The following is a 22,184-nucleotide window of genomic DNA, read 5'->3' on the forward strand; positions in this document are numbered from 1 at the left end:
TGATAAAATTCAACATCCACTGATGATAAAAATTCTTACCAAAATGGATTATCTCAATATACTAAAAGCCATTTATGACAGACCCTCAGCCAATATAATACTAAATGGTAAAGACTGAAAGACTTCTTGCTAAATTCCAGAAAATGGCAAGGATATCCACTACTACCACCTCTATTCAACACAATATTGTAAGTCGTAGACACAGCAATTGGATAATTAAAATAAATACAGGTAACCAAATTGGAAGGGAAGAGGTAACATTGTCATTATATGTGGATAACACAATACTCTTGTAATAGAAAAGAACAAATCTGACTCTATATTAGAACTTTTCCCTTAGCTTTAACCAATGTGCCCTGTTTTCTAGGCTTAGTCTTGCTAGCTCTGAACTCATGTAAAGATAAGAAAGTTGCAGAATAGAGAGAATAACATTTGTTTTGTTGGAGATTTTGCAGGAGCACCATGACCTGGCCCACATGGACAGCAACAGGAACAAAGAATTTCTACACCAAGAAGTTTGCAATAACCAACCATACCCCCTCCCCTGTTTTTTGTTTTTGTTTTTGTTTTTGTATAAAAGGAGCCTATATTCTGACTGGAACAGGATGGTTATCCAAGACAGTCTGCCATCCTCTCAGTCTGCCAGCTTTCCAAATAAAGTCACTATTTCTTGCCCCAACACCTCGTCTCCCAATTTATTGGCCTGTCATTCAGTAAGCAGAATGAGTTTGAACTCAGTAACACTCTGCATAGAAAACCCTAAAGACTCCACACAAAAACTATTAGAATTAACAAATGAATTCAACAAGGTAGCAGAATATAAGATTAATACACAGAAATCTGTTGCTTGTCTTTACACTAACAATGAAATATCAGAAAAGGAAAAAAATTTAATTCCTTTTAAAACCATATCAAAAAATAAAATAATTAGAATTAAACCTTATCAAGGAGATGAAAGGCTTATATGCTTAGAACTATAAAACATTGATAAAGTAAATAAAAGATGATTTAAAGAAATGGAAAGATACCCTATACTCTTTGATTTGAAATATTAATATAGTTAAAATGGCCATACTACCCAAATCAATCTATAAATTTAATGCAATTTCTATCAAATTATCCAAGACACTTTTCTCAGAACTAGAAAAATAATCTAAAATTTATATGGAACTACAGATGACCCACAATTGCCAATTCTATCCTGTGGGAAAAGAACAAAGCTGGATGCATAACCCTCCCAGACTTCAGCTAATAACACAAAACTACAGTGATTAGAACTGTGTGATACCGACACACAGATACATGGACCAACAGAACAGAATAGAGAGCCCAGAAATAAACCTACACACCTATGATCAATTAATCTTTGACAGTGGAGGCAAGAATATACAATGGAGAAAAGATAGTCTTTTCAGCAAGTAGTATTGGGAAAGCTGGAAAGCCACATACAAATCAATAAAGTTAGAACACACCATCACACTATACAAACAAATTAACTCAAAATGGCTTAAAGACTTAAATATAAGACATGACATCATAAATCTCCTAGGAAAGAACATAGGCAAACACTTCCTGGCATAAATTCTCAGATCTCTCTTCCAAGGCAAAAGATATAAAAGGAGAAAAAAATAAATGGGACCTAATCAAACCTCTGAGCTTTTGCACAGCAAAAGAAACCATCAACAAAACAAAAAGACAATGTACAGACTGGTAGAAAATATTTGCAAATGATGCAACCAATGAGGAGTTAATTTCCTCAAACAACTCATACAACTCAATATTAAAAAAAAAAAAAAGAAGAACCCTATCCAAAAAAAGACAGAAGAACTTAAAGAGACATTTCTTCAAAGAAGACACACAGATGGCCAGTAGTCACATGAAAAGGTGTTCAACATCACAAATTATCAGATAAATGTAAGTCAAAATTACAATGAGGTATCACCTCACACCAACCAGAATGGCCAACATCAAAAAGTTCACAAACGATAAATGCTGTAAAGGTTGTAGATAAAAGGGAACCCTCCTATACTATTTCTTCATTTTCATCAACGAATGAATGGATAAAGAAAAAGTGGTGTGTTTGTGTGTGTGTGTGTAATGGATTATTAATGTGCCATAAAAAATGAAATAATACCATTTGCAGCAACATGATTGGACCTAGAGATTATCACACTAAGTGAAGAATGTCAGTCAAAGACAAATAATATATGATATTACATATATGTGAATCTAAAAAAATAATAGAAATAAACTTATTTCAAAAACAGAAATGGGCTCACAGATATAGAAAACAAACTTATGGATACCAAAGGGGAAAGTGAGTAGGTGATAAATTAGGAGCATGGAAATAAGAGATACAAACTACTATTTAAAAAATAGATAAACAACAAGGTTCTACTGTAAAGCACAGTGAACTATATTCAGAATCTTATAATAACCTATAATAGAAAAGACTATGAAAAAGAAAACAATATATACATATATATGTACATATATAACTGAGTCACTTTTCTGCACATCTGAAACTAACACAATATTGTCAATTATGCATATTTCAATTAAGAGAAAAAGTGGGATAATAGATAACTCTCTCATCAATATATGCCCCAAGTGGCACACACAAAATCTTCTAAAATTTTTTTTAATTTCCACTTCCTTGAGAAAATTGAATTTTCATTTCTCCTTTAGAAGTAAATAATAAAATATTTCTTAAAGTAATATTTTCCTCTTAATTTTTTATAGTGAAGCTATACTTCAGTGTAGAAAATAGAATAGTATGTACATTTTATGTATTATATAATGCATGTTTATCTGTGATACAGTATATATTGGACACATATTTTATGCATCTTTATGTATTTAATTATCTATTAAAGTGAAAAATAAAGCTAAATATGAAATTTTGTAATTTTTCCTCCACATTTTCACAAAATACAAATTAATAATTATGTTTAATTTAAAATATGCAGGACATACACTATGTTTAAAACATTTTAAAAGAGATAATGCACTCTTAGTGGTTGAATACAAAATAAAATAAGTTTCAAATTATCAAAAGTTTTTGTTTTCACCTTTAGGTTTCAAATTCCTTTTGCAAGTCTATCTATTTTTAATCTTTGTAATATTTCTCTAGGCTAAATTTAATTTAATATTTGAGTATCAACTTTCATTGTTGAGCAAACATAATTATGCTTAATTGAATATGATGGCCTTGGGAAATACAAGTACAAATTCTTTGAGTATTATAAAGTTTTAGAATTGGCCAGACTCTTCTTTTCCAGATAAGTACATCCAGAAAGATTACATTTAATTCTGTAGTATTAAAATGCTTATGATGGCAAAGCTGGGTACAGAAATAAGTCTCTTAACTTGGAGTCCATGGTTCTTCTATGGCATTACTTTGATATGAGTAAAATAAACATTCACAAGCATATAGAGGGGAGTGTATAGCTCAGTGGTAGACCATGTACTTGGCATGCACGAGGTTCTGGGTTCAGTTCACAGCACTGTAAAGGGAAAAAAACACTGCCTGTGTAAGCATAGCCAGCAATAAAATCATGAAAAGGGAATTTTCTTTCTCAAAATTAGTATTTCAATGACTAGAATTGTGAAAAACTGTAATTCATTACATACAGTATTTATTAATTTGATCAATTTTGTACACTTGGTATATTAAGGTTCCATTTTAATTTATATCCTAAAAATAGTATCATTTTTATTTAATATGAAGTATTAACATTATAACATTTACTGTTATTATAATTAAATTATAACAAAATTATATGTATTATTCTAGTTTCACATGCAAGGTCGAGTAATTTTAAAAAAGAAAAAATAACCTTTATTTGAAAAACAAAGATTTTAGAAAGATTTGGTCGATGTTTCTTGAACTTTGATTAGAGTTTTCTTTCTTTTTTTTAGTGAAGTGACTATTCTTTACAACACTCTACTACTTGGTAAACTAAGACTGTTAAGCAAATGAACAAATGTAGTTTGTTATTACTCAGACTATATAATTTCTGCTTTGTGAAATAAGAAAGAAAATGTGTGTAATGTTATCAGTAGTTTTATTTTATCTGTAATAATCCTGCATTTCTTGATTGTTGACAATATAATAGTCTCCAAGTGACGCATAATGACAAAATACATTTGTCATCTATTTTTTTGATTAATTGATTCATTGATGCATTCATTCATTTAGGCATGGTTCCCTGTGCTATACAGAAGAAACTTTTTAAAATGTATTTTTATATATAGTGGCTAACATTTGTAAATCTCAAACTCCCAAATCTATCCCTTCTCACCCTCTTTCTCAGGTAACTCTTTACTATGCTTACTATGTCTGTGAGTTGTCATCTATTTTTATTGGTAAGCTTCTACCATAGACTCTTGAGCTAATTGTCTTGCAATTTCCATGTACAAAACACCTAACAAAAATATTGTTATAATATTGAATGTCAAGATAGCTTATATATCTGCTAGATAAATATATGCCTAATATACCTAAGTTATTTTAGGAGTTTTTTTAATTAAGAAAAATTAAAATAGATTAATAATTAAAGAAAAAGCAATATATACAGATGTGCCACAAAAAAAGTAAAAATAAAAATAAAGCAACAATATGGATCTAGAATAATGTTTGGGAAAATAAACTCTGATTTTCAAAGAAAAAATACTTAATCACAACACAATTCCAGCATTTTCCTTTTCCTAAACCAAAATGGAATTTAAAGTTTTCATTGACTGTCTAAATGGTAAGTACTTGACTCTGCTTCTTAGCTTTTTGGCCTCTTAAATTGAGCAGTGAATAAATTCATCAACTGATTTATGGTGCCCTGACTTATGTTTAAGTCTTTAAGCCATTTTGAGTTAATTTTTGTGTATGGTGTGAGGGGGTGTTTTAACTTTATTGATTTATAATGCAGCTGTCTAACCTTCACAACACCACTTGCTGAAGAGACAGTCTTTTCTCCATTGTATATTCTTGTCTTCTTTGTCAAAGATTAATTGACCATAGGTGTGTGGGTTAATTTCTGGGCTCTCTTTTCTGTTCTATTGACCCATATATCTGCTTTTGTGCAACACTACACTGTTTTGATTACTGATTCTTTTTCTTCAGGATAACATTGGCGATTGTGGGTAATCTGTGGTTCCATATAAATTTTAGGATTATTTTTTTCTCACACTGAGAATAATGTCTTGGATAATTTGATAGAGATTTCATCAAATAGGTTTTGTTTGACTGAAAAATTCTTTGTCTCTCTTTCTATTCTAAGATAGTCTTGTTGGGTAGCATGTCCTAGGTTGCAGGTTTTCCTCTTTCAGGACTTTTAAAATTTATCTTGACACTCCCTTTTGGCCAGCAAGATTTCTGTAGAGAAATCAATTGATAGACTTCCGGAGGTTCCCTTGTAACTAACTCTTTATTATTTTTTTCTTTCTGGCTTTAGAGTCTTTTCTTTATCTTTAATTTTGGCCATCTTAACCATAATATGTCTTAGTGGGGGGTCTATTTAGTTCATCATGTTTGGGACCCTCTGTGCTTACTGTACTTGGATATCTGTTTCCTTCTTTAGGTTTGGGAAGTTTTCAGTCATTATTTCTTCAAATACATTTTTCATCCTCTTTTTCTCTTTCTTCTCTTTCTGGAATCACTATTATATGTAGATTGACATGCTTTATATTGTCCTATAGGTCTCTTATATTGGTTTCACTTTTTTTGTTTGTTTGTTTTGTTTTTCTATCTGTTGTTCTGATTAGGTGATTTCCATTATTCCATATTCTAAATCACTTATTTGTTATTCTGTATTATTTATTCTGCCCTTGATTTCCTTTAGCTTTTATCCTGGCAATTTAATTTCCTGATTTTAATTAGCTCCTCTCTATAGTTTCTATTTCCCTTTTATAGTATTCTGCATTTTTATCAATAGATTCTCTTATTTTCTTCAGTGCTTTTATAATCTCCTTTTTGGTAGACTGCAGAGGTCTATTTTATTTTTTGTTCTTTTAGGGAATTTCTCTTGTTCTTCTAACTGGGATTGGTTCCTCAGCTTCTTCATTTTACTTACATTTCTCTGATTCTGAATTAAGGCGTATCAGTTATCTACTGTGGTCTTGAAGGGCTGTTTTTATGTAAGAGTGTTACTACGTAGACTGTGCACATCTCATATTTTTGTTTCAAGAGATGTTTTAGTATGGACGGATGCCATGTCTTTCCTCCATGTGTCCTGACTGTTTTTCCTTAATTGGGGTTGTGATGGGTGTTGTGGTGACTTGAGTGGGACTTCCCCTTTGATCTGTTGTTTCACAGTCCTGTCAGGGGCTGGGTCTTCTCCCTTGCGGGAATAGAGGACCCCAGATTCACTTCTGAACTGCAGTTTGTGGTAGGCAGAATTGTAGCACTTCTGCTGAGAAAAGAGCCACTGAGTATTCCTCTGCAGGAGATGTCCACTAGGAAGTGGTGTCACCTGTCTCTCATAATATGTGCTTATAAAGTATACTTTGTTGGTGCTGCACCTGTCCCTGTCTCAGTCACAGGAGTTCCAGAAAAACACCCTGTTGTCTCCCAGGCTTCATGTCCACAAAGCCACCAGTGCAGATCCACCAATGTCGGGCACCAGGGCCCACCATAGTGTGTGTGCATTTTTGCACCCAGATCCATCATGGACTATAGCCCTGCCTCTGCATACACCCACCTACTGGTAACAACCAGACCTGACTCTGCTGGGCACCAGAAGTCAGATCAGATGTCCCAAAAATACCAAGTCCACAAATGCACCAGTGGAGCACATGCAACATCGCCACTTGGGGCTCAAGTCAAATCTCAATCCTGCCTGCAAAGTTGTACCACCCCTGGGAATGGGTTCAGGTTTCAGACCTGCCTCTACCTGCAAGCCACTCACCAGTGATAGTGCCTTTTCTGAGTAAGCAGAGAAGACTGTTATATCTGAATTCTCCCTCTTCCTCTCCCTCTGTAGGGGCAGGTTAACAATGGTGTCAAGTAATGTCTTCTGGGGCTAGCGGAAAAGGCTGCTATGGCTGCATTGCATCCCTCTCTGTGTGCACCAGGAGTGGGGTTTTCTATGGTGGACCCAGGCTCTTTTGCATACACTCCCAGCCTCAGCCTTCACTGCATTCCAATTCCCTGAAGCTGCCTCTGCGCAGTCAACCCCAGGGCTCTCCCTGGGTCCATTCTCTGATGGACTGAATTCCAGTACCTAGTCCTGCCCTACAACAGGTGGCTCATGTCTCAGGCTAGGAATCACACAGACCCTCTCTGCCAGTTTCTCTCTGTTCTGTCTGCCAAGCAGCTGCTGCTTTCTCCTCTGAGCCTCTGAAGATCCCTGTGTCCCAGCTGACCTTACTGATGGAGAGAGGGCTTCCCATGGTGAGAGTGTACTTTTCCTCCTTCATTGTCCCTTCCCTGAGGTATAGGTCCTGCCCCAATTTCCTTTTTTCTCCTATCCAGTTTCTTGAAGATTTTCCTTGTAGCTCTAGTTATACAAGATCTTTTGTCAAAGTTCAGTATGTACTCTGTGAGAATTGTTCCACATGTAGATGTGGTTTAATGTATTCATGGGAGAGGGTTGCTCCATGTAGTTTCTATTCTGCCATCTTGTAGACCCTTTCTGTCCTTTAATTTCTAGTTGAGTTCAGCTAACAGAAAAAACTGGCAAGAAAACTTCAAGACAATGAGGTTGGAGTATTTACTCCAACTTTCTCTGTCCTGTGTTTCCCAGATTGGCTGACTATCTTTACCAAATCAGCTTCTCTGGGAAGCTGATTATCACATATATACTCTCTTCAGGTTCAGGTAATTACTCACACTTATCATTTTTTAATCTAGATGTAGATAAAACTGTCCCAATATTTCTAACTCCCCAAGTACTGTTCTACCTATTGCTATTTCTCTATACCCAGCACAAATTTGTGTACTCCTTTTATTTTTTTTCAATTTTATTCTTCAAGTGAGGTCCTAGTTGCACACACACAGACACAACATATAGAATAAAAACACAAATCAACAATTGAATAAATAAATAATTTTTTCAAGTGGACCAAAATGAAAATAAAGCATGACCTCTAGAACACTAGATCCAGAAATTAGGATGGCATTAGAATCTCTTCAGAAATCTTTTGGTTTCAAGATTTTCCATTGCTTCAGTTCAAACCCTTGGGAGAAAATATCTACTTAAATATCTATATTTTGTGACCTTTCAAGTGGCTGAATCTTGATATTTGTAGTCCTGAATCAAAACTTCTGTAAAATCTTTTTGTCCCTGTGAATTTGAGAAACTAGAGCCTGTGCATGCATTCAACATCCTTATGAAAGAACTGGAGTCTGAAAGTTAAAGTAGTAACAAGAATATTCATATATTAATTCTCAGAGTAGTACAAGGCAAAAAACCATAAATTTGAGAATCAGAGAGATGAATTTCCCCAACAAATTATATACAGAGGAAACATGAAAGCTTTCTTAACTTTTTGATATTTATAAATTTATCATGAGGAAAATTAACTTCAATGCCTATTAGCAGCTCACTAACATCACTTTCTAAGTAATTCCACTAAGTTTTCCTTTTTTTGTTTGCTAAAATAAACTTTAGAGATGAAATGAGAAGATTTGAGCACATAAGGTATATTGAATAAATGTTATTTGTGCAAAATAAACATATCCATATGATTTTTCATCACTGAACATTGTAATTCATAAACAGATATTAAACTTAGAAAATTTAGCCAAACGATTTATTATAAAATAACACGGATTGAGAGTGTCTGACACACCTCACATATAGGCCCTTTATCAAATTTAAAAAAATCATCTTCAGAGTTCTATGTTTAATAAACACAATTTACTGCACAGATGGCAGCAAATAGAATTTCAACATTAAAAATTTTAGAATAATCAATATTGAATATAAGTTAAATATATGAATTGAGAAAGTACTTTAAAAGAAGAAAATTGAATTAAAAATATAATTAAATGCCTAATACCATTCTGAATCCACAAATGACATATCTCTATTGCATATAACTATTTTGGAATTTTTATAGGAAAATAATTTATACATAAATATAGAACAAGTTGTTCATCTGATAAGGCTAAATTGAGTATCTTCCCATGCGGATGGGGAAGATAATGCTAAAATATACACATATTCTGATGTCACCATTGTAGAAAAAATAATGGCAATATTGGAATCATGATTAATAGTAATTCTACATGAATAACAGGCAGTACATAGACCAAATTGACAGGACACTATGATAGGTTTCCAGAATCTATAGTTAGAATGTTTGCTGATACTTGACAAAGTGATACTGCATATTCAGAAAATGATTGAGCATTGTTTTAGTTATTGGATATCCAATTCACAAAACGCCACCCCAAATTTGAAAGCTGATATTTATTGAGTACTTATAGTGCCACACTTCATTAATTAAGTTTCAGGCTGGGATGTGCAGATAAGTTGGGTGTGGATGTGAAAGAGAGAGAGAGACTTCTTACTTTAAAAATCTTGGAATTATAATATATCATCAAAGAATATATTCTAAAAAGTTTTATGCACATATACATTAAATATGAACCTAAGTGTTGGGACGACAAATATAATAAATGAAGTGATACCGAGTTGTTGAAGACTTTTGAACTATATTTTTATTTACTGTGTGTCCTATACAGGACCTTTTGCAGTTTATTTTAAATATTGATATATGTGTTTATTCTTTGTTAGTGTTATTAAAATTTTATTAAAATATTCAAATTAATGTCCTAGTAGAGTATATTTTCCAGGTACATTAAGAGAAAAATACATTTTTGTTTCTTTAATTCCTTTCATCAAAAGACATAAGGGAGCATATTTTTAGGAACAGTTGGGAATATATTTAAAAATCTATACATCACATATTTCTTCCCACAGGATTTAACTTCATGTTGGGTTGACTTTATGGTGACCTGTGAAATTAAACAGAGCCCTATGTCAAGCAGGGTGCTGTGTTTGGTTTAGTGCTCTGTTTTTAATTATCTTGATTTTTTTTTACTAAGAAACAATACATTTTTATCTTGCATTGAGATCTGCAAAGTATGCAATCTGTACTGATTATCCATTCAGAATTTTTTTTCTTTACTCATTGATATACCTTGGCCCCTAAAAGAGTGGCTAAATTATAGTAGGTATTCAGTAAGTATCTGTTAAACAAAACTGTACACTTGAAGCTCTGTTAAAACTACATAATGATGTGCTAATTCCTCTGCATCTTCACCATTCCTAGGCCCATTTTAATAATATGACTTTCTCTTCCTCAAAATAATAGTGTAGATAACTGTAACATATTTGAAACAGTTTGACTTTGCTCCCTATATAAAAATCTAGAAATAAAAAATATACCATTTTGAGTTTTAGACTAAAAAAATTACAAGCTCTCTTCTTATTTAGGGAAGATTATTATTTTTATGTAATTCAACAATGCAATGAAACTTTAGGAACATTGTCTTATTGTGTCTTCTTGTATAATTCATGTTTTTAATTGACACCAGTGTACTTGAACTTTCCAGGATCATATCATCATATTTAATCTTTACTTTCTTCTTATATCTTTTTGACGGTTTCATCATGCTGAAGAAATTAACTAGCTATTTATTAATGCTACTAAAATTCTGTAAACTCCAGACAAATACATAAACATTCCTACTGATCTTTTTACCTAGGTACTTCATAGACACTCAGAACTCAGGATTCTAATGAAGATTTATTTATCTCACATATACTGCCAGACCCCTTTAAACATACACATACCCTAATAGAATTTTGTTTGCTCTTCTATGTAATGATCTATCAATTTGTAGAAATTTGATATCATGGCTTTTTTACTTACCACACACAAAATATTTGAAACTGAAAATTTGAAATAGAAAATATTTCAACTTTATTATACCCAGAATGATTCTTTTTAAAATTTTTTTATTGAGTTATAGTCATTTTACAATGTTGTGTCAAATTCCAGTGTAGAGCACAATTTTTCAGTTATACATGAACATACATATATTCATTGCCACATTTTTTTTTTCACTGTGAGCTACCACAAGGTCTTGTGTATATTTTCCTGTGCTATACAGTATAATCTTGTTTATCTATTCTATATATGCCTGTCAGTATCTACAAATTTTGAAATCACAGTCTGTCCCTTCCCATCCCCTGCCCCCTTGGCAACCACTAGTTTGTATTCTATGTCTATGAGTCTGTTTCTGTTTAGTATTTATGGTTTTTTTTTAATTCCACATATGAGCGATCTCATATGGTATTTTCCTTTCTCTTTCTGGCTTACTTCACTTAGAATGACATTCTCCAGTAACATCCATGTTGCTGCAAATAGCATTATGTTGTCAGTTTTTATGGCTGAATAGTATTACATTGTATAAATATGCCACATCTTCTTTATCCAGTCAATACCCAGAATGGATTCTTAAAGTTAAACATGTAGTGTTGCTGAATTCATAAATACTCTGATTATTTGGATGGAAAAATAAAAAAAAGATAAAGCTTAAAATTTTAATCTTTACTTTTCCTTATTATTTATCTGAATAATAGATAATATTTATTTTAGACAGACTATATATCTCTGAAAGAGAAATCATAAAATTAAATGTAGAGAATAATAATCTTACATGTATTTCTGAACAAGATGGGGTAACAGAAAACAGATTTACCTTTCCACAGCTAGATTGTGGACTAAATATATGAATAAATGATTTTCAGACATTGAACATTAGACATCATGAAACACTGATTCCTCAGAAAGAAGAAATAAAAAAGATGAGTCCTGTAATTTTGCTGTCTTACTAAGAGTTTCCAGGCTATGACACAAGAAAGAGGAACTCAGGTATAGCCTGGAAGTATTCTTGAATTAAGGAGATGAAAATATGAGTCTGTGGAGTCCAAAATTCCCAGATGGCAGAGTACCAATTGGAAAAGAGCAACAAAAAGAATAAGACCTTTGTCAACTTTGGTGGACACTTTTCAATCTCCAACTGAGTCTTGATCAGTTCATGCATACAAGGAAGTTACCCCAAGTCAAATAAAGAACTGCCTAAAAGGAGCTTAAAAGTGATCAGTATAGGTTATACTTATTTCAGCCTGAATAGAAAAATTCATAATTCATAAAGCATGAGGTAGTAACCTCAAAAGTGCATTGCCAAAGGAAAAAAAAATAGCTCTAGAGTAGAAAAACCTCTTGTTTCACCTAAAATTTAAAAGCAAGCCTCGAAATAATCAAATTATTTATAATAAACTTAACTATATTCTAAAACAAACTCAAGATGATTTATAGCAATAGAATATCCAATAGGCAACAAGGTATACATTTAAAAAAAGTATGATAACCAATCGAAAATTAATAAATATTCAATAAAGAAGGTACACTTCAGTCATAATAATGAGAAAATCAATTACCAGAAACAAAATCAGAAATGATTTAAAAAGTAGAATTAATAGTTAAGGACATTAAAATAGCATTTATAACTCTATTCTTTATGGCCAAGGAAGTGGAGGAAAAAGAATATGTATGTTTAGAAGAATATAAAAATTTTCAAAATAAAAAATACAATGCCTAAAATAAGCAAACAAAAACTAGTAGAGTTATTGCTATATTAGACAGTAAAGAAAAAAGATTAGTAAATTTCAATGCATGTCAATGATATCCAAAATGAAACATACAGAATAAAATAACTAAAAATTAAAGAAATGCATTCTGTGAGTTTGGGGAAAATTTAAAGAAGCCTACCATATATTTGGGAGAAGAAAAATATGAAAAGAAGAGTAAATATTTAAATTTAGAATTGCCTTTTAAAATTTTGATGAAAATTAAAAATCTGTATATTGAAGAAATGTAATAAAACATAATTAAGAAAAAATAGGGTAAAACTATATCAAAATATATTATAATACAACTGTTAAAACCAGCAGCAAAGAAAAAAAATTAAAAGCATCAAGAAAAGAAGAAAAAACACAGACCAATGCAAAACTGACAAGAGACTTCTTGGAAAAATCACAACCCAGAAGACAGTGGAACAAAATCTTTAATGTATTAAAATATAAAAAATTTGAATTGAAAATTCTATACTCAGAAAAAATATCTTTCAAAATCAAAGGTGAAATCAATATAATTTGAGAAATACAAAGGCTTAAATAATTTATTGCATACCTGAACTTGTTACCAAGTCCAAACTCATTCCACTTGCTGCATGACAGGCCAATAAATTAGGAGACGAGGTGTTGTGGTAAGGGAAAGCAACTTTATTTGGAAAGCCAGCAGATCAAAAAGATGGCAGACTAATGTCCTGGAGAACCATCTTACCCAGGTCAGAATTCGGGCTCCTTTTATACTTAAAAGGAGAAGGGGTATGCTGGTTGTTGCAAAATTCTTGGTAAAAGAATCCATTGTTCTTTGAATCCTTTGTTCTTGTAGTTGTCCACATGGGTCAGATCATGGTGTCCCTGTAAACCTCAAACAAAACAAATGTTATTTTCTATTCTTCAACTTGTTAACTTTATATGAATGGAAAAGTGTTAATATCCTTAAAAGTTAGAACCTTGACAGTAGACTGTTTGGTATATTTCAGCCTATAGGCAACATTCTTTTACAAAAGATGCAGAACCACCAAGACTAAGCATAAGAAATAGAGCATAGGGTTAAAGTTAAAGGAACAGATCTAATATGGAATCAGATTTGTTCTTTTCTATTACAAAGTTAGAGTGTTAAATTGCCACAGATAAAAGACAAATTAAGACAAATGGAAATCCGGGTCTACAGAAAGGAATAAAGAACATCAGAAGTGGAATTCTGTGGATACATACAAAATATTATTTTTTAAATCTCTTTAAAATATAATTGACTGCTCACAGAAAAAAAAATTGAGGGACTAATTAAAAAAATACAATGTCTGAGAACAAGTGGTACAAAGGCCATGAGAAGATGGAAATATTCTGTTGTAAGTTTTCAACACTATTTGTAAAGTGGTATTATATTTACTGTGTTAGAAAGTATTAATTTAAGTAAGTATATTTTAAAATTTAAGGAGTCACTAAAAAGGTCCATTTTAACTAAATGGTAAACAGAGAAGAGAAAATGGTGGTTTGAAAAAGTATATAATTACTCCAAAAGAAATTGGAAAAAAGAAAAAGGATCAGATGGGACAAATAAAAAGAAAATGATGAGACATTAGATTTAAATCTATCTATATGAATAATTAAATCAAGTGTTAATGGTCTCAAATCCCCAGGTAAAAGGCAGAGATTGTCAGATTCAATAAAAATTTAAGACTCAATTATATGATACTTACCAAAGTAACAACAAACAAGCAAAAAATCACTTTAAATGTAAAGATACTGATAGGTTATAATTTTATAAGTGGAAAAAATATCTATCATGTTTTTATCAAAAGCAAGTTGGAATAGCTATATTCTTATCCTAAAAAAATGAAGTGTCTCAGAGAATGAAGCGTTGGAAATTGAAATAGAAGATACTATATACAATAGTATAAAAATGTGAAATTCTTAGTCATATATTTAGCAAATATGTTATGTATTTGGCAAATGTCATGGAAAACTTTTACACTGACTGCTACAAAACATTGCTGAGATAAATCAAAGAAATATTGATGTTATGTACCTAGAATAGTTAAAATAATGTTGAGAAGAGCAATAAAGTTTTAGAACTTAAATTTTGACCTCATCACTTCATAATACAGCTACAGTAATAAAGTCTGATATTGCGCTAAAAATGGGCACATAAATCAGCAGAACATAATAGTTTTGCATATATATAGCAAATTGAATTTTGACAAACATGCCATGACAGTTCATTTTGAAATAATTTTCAACGAATTGTCCTGGAACAACTGGATAGCCATATTCAATATTTTTAAAAAAAGACTTTTGCATTTATTTTACACTATATTCAGAATTAAGCTATAAAAGTATCATAGATAAAAATGTAAGAATAAAAATTTGAAATATCTAGGCAAAGATTTGGTAGAAAATTGTGATAACCTTGGCTTTCACAAATAATTTTAAAATAAGATTTAAAACATGAAAAATAAAGAAAAAATTAAAAAATGGGATTTCATAAAAAATGAGAAGGTAGGAGAAAAAATGCCCACTTTGCAAAGCATATTTGTAACAAAAAGATTGTATGTGAAATATATATATACATATGTGAGAAATTCTTATAACTCAATCATGAGAAAACGAGCAAATACTAAAAATGGGCAAAAAATTTGAATTACCAAGGAAAATTTATTGATTGAAAATAATCACATACAAAGATGTTCAAGATCATCAGTCAAAAAAAAATTGTAAATTAAAACCACAATTAGATTATACTGCACACATATTTGAATGACTCAATTTAAAATGATTGATCATACCAAATGCAGACAAGCTGAGAAATACTAGAATTTCCATACACTGCTGATGGGAATACAAACTGATACTACTGCTTTAGAAAATATATCTTCCCATTCCATGTCTAGGTATAAATAAAAACATATGCCCACACAAAGACTTGTATGAAATGTTCATAACTTATCTGTGTGATAATCCAAAAACTAGAAATAATCCAAATGTTCACTGATACATGAATGAGTAAACAAATTTTGGAATATGAGTACTTGAGGATACTACTCAGCAATTAAAGAAATGAAGTACTGAATACATGCAACAATAAAACTGTCTCAGAAAAGTATGTTGAAAGAAGACAGGCACAAAAGAATAGATTATTTATTATTTTATACATATACATTTCTAAAAACTAAAAAAAAAAACCTCTTTCTTAACTATGGAAAGTATACCAGTGGTTGACTAGGGATGGAGGGAATGATTAGAAAAGGGTAAATTTGAAAAAAAATAAAAAACATAAAAAGGTATGAGGAAAATTTTGGAGTGTATATACATATACATATATATTCACTGTCTTGGTTTTCATGTGTGAAACTAATATCAAAATTTATGAACTTGTTTATTCTGTGTACTTTAATCGCATGTCAAATATTCTGCAATAAAGATTTTTTAAATGTCAGTGGCTTAATTGAGGCTACATTGCTAAGTTTTGAGGAAAGCTCTCAAAAATACATCCTACTATCATACACTACATATATACACATGTGAGTTCTCACTAATTTCATATATGAGAATGGAATTATTAAAAATTGCAGTGTAGGGCCAAAGCCATGATCTCCTCACAGGAGGCATCTGCCTGGCGGCAGATCAAGGACAAGCTGAAGCAGGAGGAGGAGATGCTGTCCCTCATGCAAGACAGCCAGAGAAGAGCGACCAGCTCACCAAGAACATGGTGTGTATCCTGTCGTCCTTTGAGAGTCACCTTATGAAGCTGAAGAACTTTATCATCCCTGTGCACAAACAGAGGGAGAACCTGCAGCAGTGCAGGAGAATGTTGAGAAGACACTGTCCTGCATGGACCACGTCATCAGCTACTACCATGTGGCCAGTGACACTGAGAAGATCATCAGCGAGGGCCCCACAGGTAGGCTGAAAGAGTATCTGGGAAGCATGGCCAAGATTCAGAGGGCTGTGGAGTATTTCCAGGACAATAGCCCAGAAAGCCCAGAGCTCAACAAAGTGAAGCTGTGGTTTGAGTGGGAGAAGGAGTCGCTGGAGTCTGAGTTCCGAAGCCTGATGACCCAGCACAACAGTCGTGCCCCCTGTGTTCATCCTAGATCTGACCAGCTCTGCGGACGACCTGGAGGTCCAGGAGGAGGCGCCCCTGGAGCACCTGCCTGAGAGCATGCTTCAGGACATGGTCCGCGTCTCCCGCTGGCTGGTGGAATACGGCCGCAACCAAGATTTTGTGAACATCTATTACCAGATCCGCTCCAGCCAGCTAGATCGCTCCATTAAAGGCCTAAAGGAGCCTTTCTGGAAGAGCATTTCCTCCTCTGTGGTTGCCTACTCCTCTGCTAGAGGAGACACACCCACAAAGAGGAAAGACACGCCCACCAAGAAGCCGGTCAAGCAACCAGGTCAGGAGCATAATTTCTGAGTAAAGTACCTGTCCGAGGCCCTGAGCAACAAGCATGGGCCGCTGGTCGGGAGAGATGACATGCTGGACGTGGACACCCGATGCCTATATTCACTGCGTCAGTGCCTTTGTCAAGTCGGCCTAGAGCGTGTACCAACTGCTGATGAACGTCATCCCTGAGCCCCATCAGAGGAAGGCCTTTGACTCTTTGATACAGGAGGCGCTGGACGGGCTGATGCTGGAAGGGCAGAACATCATGGCCGCTTCCGTAAGGCCATCATATGACACGATTTCTTGGCAGTGCTCACTGTCTTCCCCACCCTGCAGCACCTCAAGCAGACCAACCCCAAGTTTGACCATGTGCTCCAGGGCACGGCCACCAGCAGCAAGAACAAGTATCCCAGCCTCATCACCTCCATGGGGACTTTTGGAGCCAAAGCACTTGGAGGACTTCCCCGACAACATCAAGAATGACCTGGACAAGGAGTACAACATGCCCAAGCACCGTGCACAAGCTCAGGAGCAATGCCACCCTCTTCCTGCAGCAGCTCCTGAACTTCCAGGGGACAGCGGGCGCCATGCTGGCCTCCCAAGAGACCAGTTCTTCAGCTATCAGCTACAACTCCAAGTTCAGCAGGCACCTTCTGAGCATCTATATCTGTAAAGTCCTGGGAAACCTGCAGCTGAACTTGCTGAGCAAGTCCAAGGTGTATGAGGACCAAGCTCTGAGTGCCATCTTCCTGCACGAGAACTATAACTACATCCTCAAGGCCCTGGAGAAGTCTGAGCTGATCCAGCTGGTGGCCGTGACCCAGAATACTGCCAAGCGTTCTTACCAGGAGCACATCGAGCAGCAGATCCAGACCTACCAGTGCAGTTGGTTAAAGGTGACTGACTACATACCTGAGAAGAAGCTACTGTGTTCCAACCAGGAGTCAAGCTTTGGGACGAGGAGTGACAGATGATTAAGGAGCGGTTTAAGAGCTTCAGTGATGGCCTTGAAGAATTGTGCAAGATCCAAAAGACCTGGGCTGTTCTTGACACAGAGCAGAGGGACAAGATCCACCAAACTCAGAAGAACATTGTAAAGGAGACCTACAGGGCCTTTCTGCACAGGTTTGGCAGGGTGCCCGTCACCAAAAACCCTGAGAAGTACATCAAGTACTGTATTAAGCAGGTAAGCGACGTGATTGATCGCCTCTTTGACACCTCGGCCTGAGGCACTGCTGCCCCTGCCTGGCCCTGCCAGACCAGCCATATTATGGACCAGATAAACCAGTGTTAACCTGCCTGTGGGTCTGGTGAGTCTGCCATCCTTTGATACAGTGGTCTTTCTTCGCCACCCCAGCCAGGAGCCAGGAGCCTTGTCCCTGAGGCCTTGAGTCCTGGTTTGCACTTTCTCTCACATCCCCTATTCCTCACCAAAGCAGTGCTCTTCTGGAACACTGGGGTCCCTTCACATCTGGAGTTTTCCAACCCTGACCACAGCCTGCAGGGGCCATGTGATGGCTTCAAGATAAGAAGGACAGAGAGGGAAGACAGAGGTCTGTGCCCATAGCTGCCTCTGCGTACAAGAGTAGGAGGGCAGGGCAATCCCATTCCAGCCCAGCTCAGAGCTAGGGATGGAGAACTCCCCGCTTCAGCCCAGATGTGGGGGTTGGGCTCAGAGGAGCAGACCACACCGCAGAGGGCTTGGAGAAAAGCAAAGAAGATTGATCTGCTCTCGGATTCAGTGCAGAGACGCATTTCCCATCACCTGCAGCCCTGAGGTCTGGGTGTTCTGTTCCCAAGGAGTCTCTGCCCACCACCAATGGCTGGAGCCAGGGTGCTTGCTCCCTATGCCCTCTGGGGTCCAGCACACCCCAGGAGCTCAGAGAAGGAGTTCTGACCACCCTGGGCAGCCAGACACCCAGGTGCCTATGACCTGGTCCCCAGTGCCTTCTGGCCAGGAGCCAAGCAGCAGTGGTTGCACAAGGCACAGTTAGTCCACGTGTGGGGACTGGGTGATGACTGGAAAATGGTGAGACGCTTAGGGGCGGAGCTGGGGTCAGGGGCATGAGATGGGGTCCCACCTACCTAGTTTGACAAGAATGAACAGTGTGAACAAGTGTGAAGCATGAGCTCTATGAAAACAGACCGCTGAGGCACCCTTAAAAAATAGTAAGTAAGTAAGTAAATAAATAAATCAATATATACACACATACATACATACATACAGCCCAGAGAGGAGCTACAGTAGAATGCCACCCAGGCTTATAGAGAGGACTGTATCACATCTGCCTTAGGATTGAATAGCTCTCCAGTTCCTAGTCTAGTCTCAGGAATTTGAACTGTAGCTCAGAGAACTGTAATTTATTTCTGCATTTTAATAATATATTTCACTTTTCCTCCCTTTTCCCGCCCTTCCTTCCTTCCCTCCCTCCTTCTTCTGTTCTTCCTTTTGCTCATTCCCTATTTTTTCTTCTTAAATGAAATTTTATAGAATTTATATTCTTCAGGAACAAAAGACTCCAGAAACAGAACTGTTTTATTTCATGATGCTCATACTTCTAATTTTAAAACCAACTGCCTTTATTCATATGGAAATTAATAATCTATGTGTGTATATACATGTGCACATATATATATACACATATATATAAAATAAAACATATAATTTTAAGTTGCAGCCATTATCTTTTTCAGACATCAAATACTGAAATAAGAAATCCTACCACAGAGTCAGAACACTTCCTCAACATTAAAAATATCAGGCTAAGTTCAGTAGCACAATCTGCTGACAAACTTTGAGGAAGCTGAAAAGGCCAATGTCTGACACTTGTCGTGTAGAGAACTGATTTAGTCTTTGCTTTTCTTAGCGGGTGTTGACATTCTCATTTTTATTAGTAATTTGATGAAAACACACTGGATGTCCTTTCACGCATGCTGATGTATGGCCTTTTTCCGAGACTTTATCCTTTCTCCCCAAACAGGATTTGAGAAGCTATAAGCTACTGCCCAATTTCAGTTTTCTCTTTTGTGGATCTGTCCCTGAGGCTGCATCACAGTTCTGCTGAAATTAAGCCAGTGCATCTCAGATGATCACACACAGGGTGGTCTGTCTGCTGCTTTCACTTTCCAAACATCCTTGATGATGTGAAACTTTTATGTTGTATTAGGAGTACCTTCTGTCTAAGTGCCTGTGTCTTTCCTATTTCACCTCATCCTTCCACAGCTTTTTGGTATTCTCTCCTGATGTAACTGCTGATTTTACTTACAAAGAAGAAAAAAAAAATCCCCACTACCTGGAAATCTTTTCTTCTAATCCTCTTGCTAAGTGATTCACCTGAACAGCATGGACCTTATCTTTTTTCATCTTTGTATTCTCTGTATTTTGTAGAAATATTTTGTATAAAAAGTGGCACAAAATAAATGTTTGGTATATTTAAATGAATTCTAGATTTTGAGTATGAAGGGAGAGCAAGCATGTTTCTCCCCAACTTCTTTTCTATCCAATGAAATTTTGTAGTGAGGAACAAAGATGATTCTGGATTCTTTGAGATTCAAGATTCTTTCTTATGTATGTCTCATGGTCATCTAGTTAATGAATGAACAAATTGATAGACTGTAAATATAAACTAGAAAATATTAGAGGAATAAAACACTAATTCTGTGAGACAGTGTGATCAACTAAACAAAGATTAGAAAATTAGAAAACAGATATTAAATCAGATCTTGACAATGAACCGTAGTGGATTTTGTCTTGATGAACCCCCGTAACATCGATATACTCCATACAATTTAGAATCTCGCCAGAAAAAAAAATCCCACTAAAATTTCAGAGGTCTACTCCCTCTTATAGAATAATTCCTGTTATACTAAACTGTATTCTTTTCATAAAAGGCACTTCTACAGCCTCCCTTCAGCCTCACAGAAAAATCATACTTTGTGGTTTCAAGTTCTTTACTATCTACTTAGAGAGGTTGGTTATACTTGTCTCTTAAGTGAAAATCAATATTCAAGTGCACTCTGAAAATTTCCCTGGCTTCTGCAACCTTAGTTCAAAACAAAACAAAACAAAACAAAAAATCTTCTCCATATAAGGTGTGTCTTGTTTCTTTTCCCAGGGTCACTCACCACTCTGCTTCAAAAAGAAAAAAAAATTAGTCTGGAAACAGTTGATTATATATGAAGTATAGGGAACTTAGTTATGATGTTATTGCCACTTAACCAATGAAACTTTGCCTCTCAATTTCCCAATTTTCTTATAAGCAAGGCTGAAACAAACAAGCTTTGTTATCATAACTTACTCTGTTATAATGTGTACTATGTTGTACTCTGTTGTGTTCCGTGTGGGAGAATAAGAAGAAAATCTTAACAAAAGGATTTTTTCCAGGTCTCAAATAATAGATATTCCCCAATGATTTCACTTTCTTTAGGCCTCAAGATCGAAGCATGTGTCCATGTGATAAAAGGTGGGGAGTCTGCTATGATGGTCTTCAACAAAGAAAGCATTTAAAGACAGATGCATTCTAGAATCCAGACTCTTCCACTGGCTGTGACCCTCAGAGAGTTCTTCAACTTCTCTCTTATTTCCCTGTAAAATAACAGTACTTATAATTTTATTATAAAAGTTAAATAAAATAATGCACAAATACCCTTTGCAAAGTTCCTGGTATGTCATACTCAGTAAAGAATACCTATATTTATCATTTATAAAGCAAAATAACTATTATCTGAAGTAATGAAATTTGCTGTGTGAGTCTCTAGATAATACTTGAGTAACTTTCTTAATCCAGAATAATCACATCTCTTGATAGGTCTTCTTGATCTCACTGATTTTGAAATGTACTCAAATGTTAGTCCTAGAAATTATTTACTTACTATCATTAGTATGTAATTAAAGATAATCCATATATATGGGTCACATAAAAAGGAGAAATGTGGAGTAGAAAACAAAATGGCAATTCAACCATATAATATCACTCACATGTGGAATCTAAAAAAAGAAAAAAGACACTAATGAACTCATCTACAAAACAGAAACAATCTCACAGACATAGTAATCTTATGGTTACTGGGGGAAAAGAAGATGGAAAGAGATAAATTTGGGAGTTCAAGATTTGCAAATATTAACTACTGTGTATAAAAACAGATAAAAACCTAAA

General features: G+C 34.9%; 1 pseudogene; it reads left to right on the forward strand.

The window, feature by feature from the left end:
• The first annotated feature begins 16,228 nt into the window (after positions 1-16,228).
• Positions 16,229-18,256, forward strand: LOC105091665 (exocyst complex component 7-like; annotated as a pseudogene).
• Positions 18,257-22,184: the final 3,928 nt, after the last annotated feature.

Source organism: Camelus dromedarius, chromosome 13 (assembly GCF_036321535.1).
Source record: "Camelus dromedarius isolate mCamDro1 chromosome 13, mCamDro1.pat, whole genome shotgun sequence".
NCBI classification, from domain to species: domain Eukaryota; kingdom Metazoa; phylum Chordata; class Mammalia; order Artiodactyla; family Camelidae; genus Camelus; species Camelus dromedarius.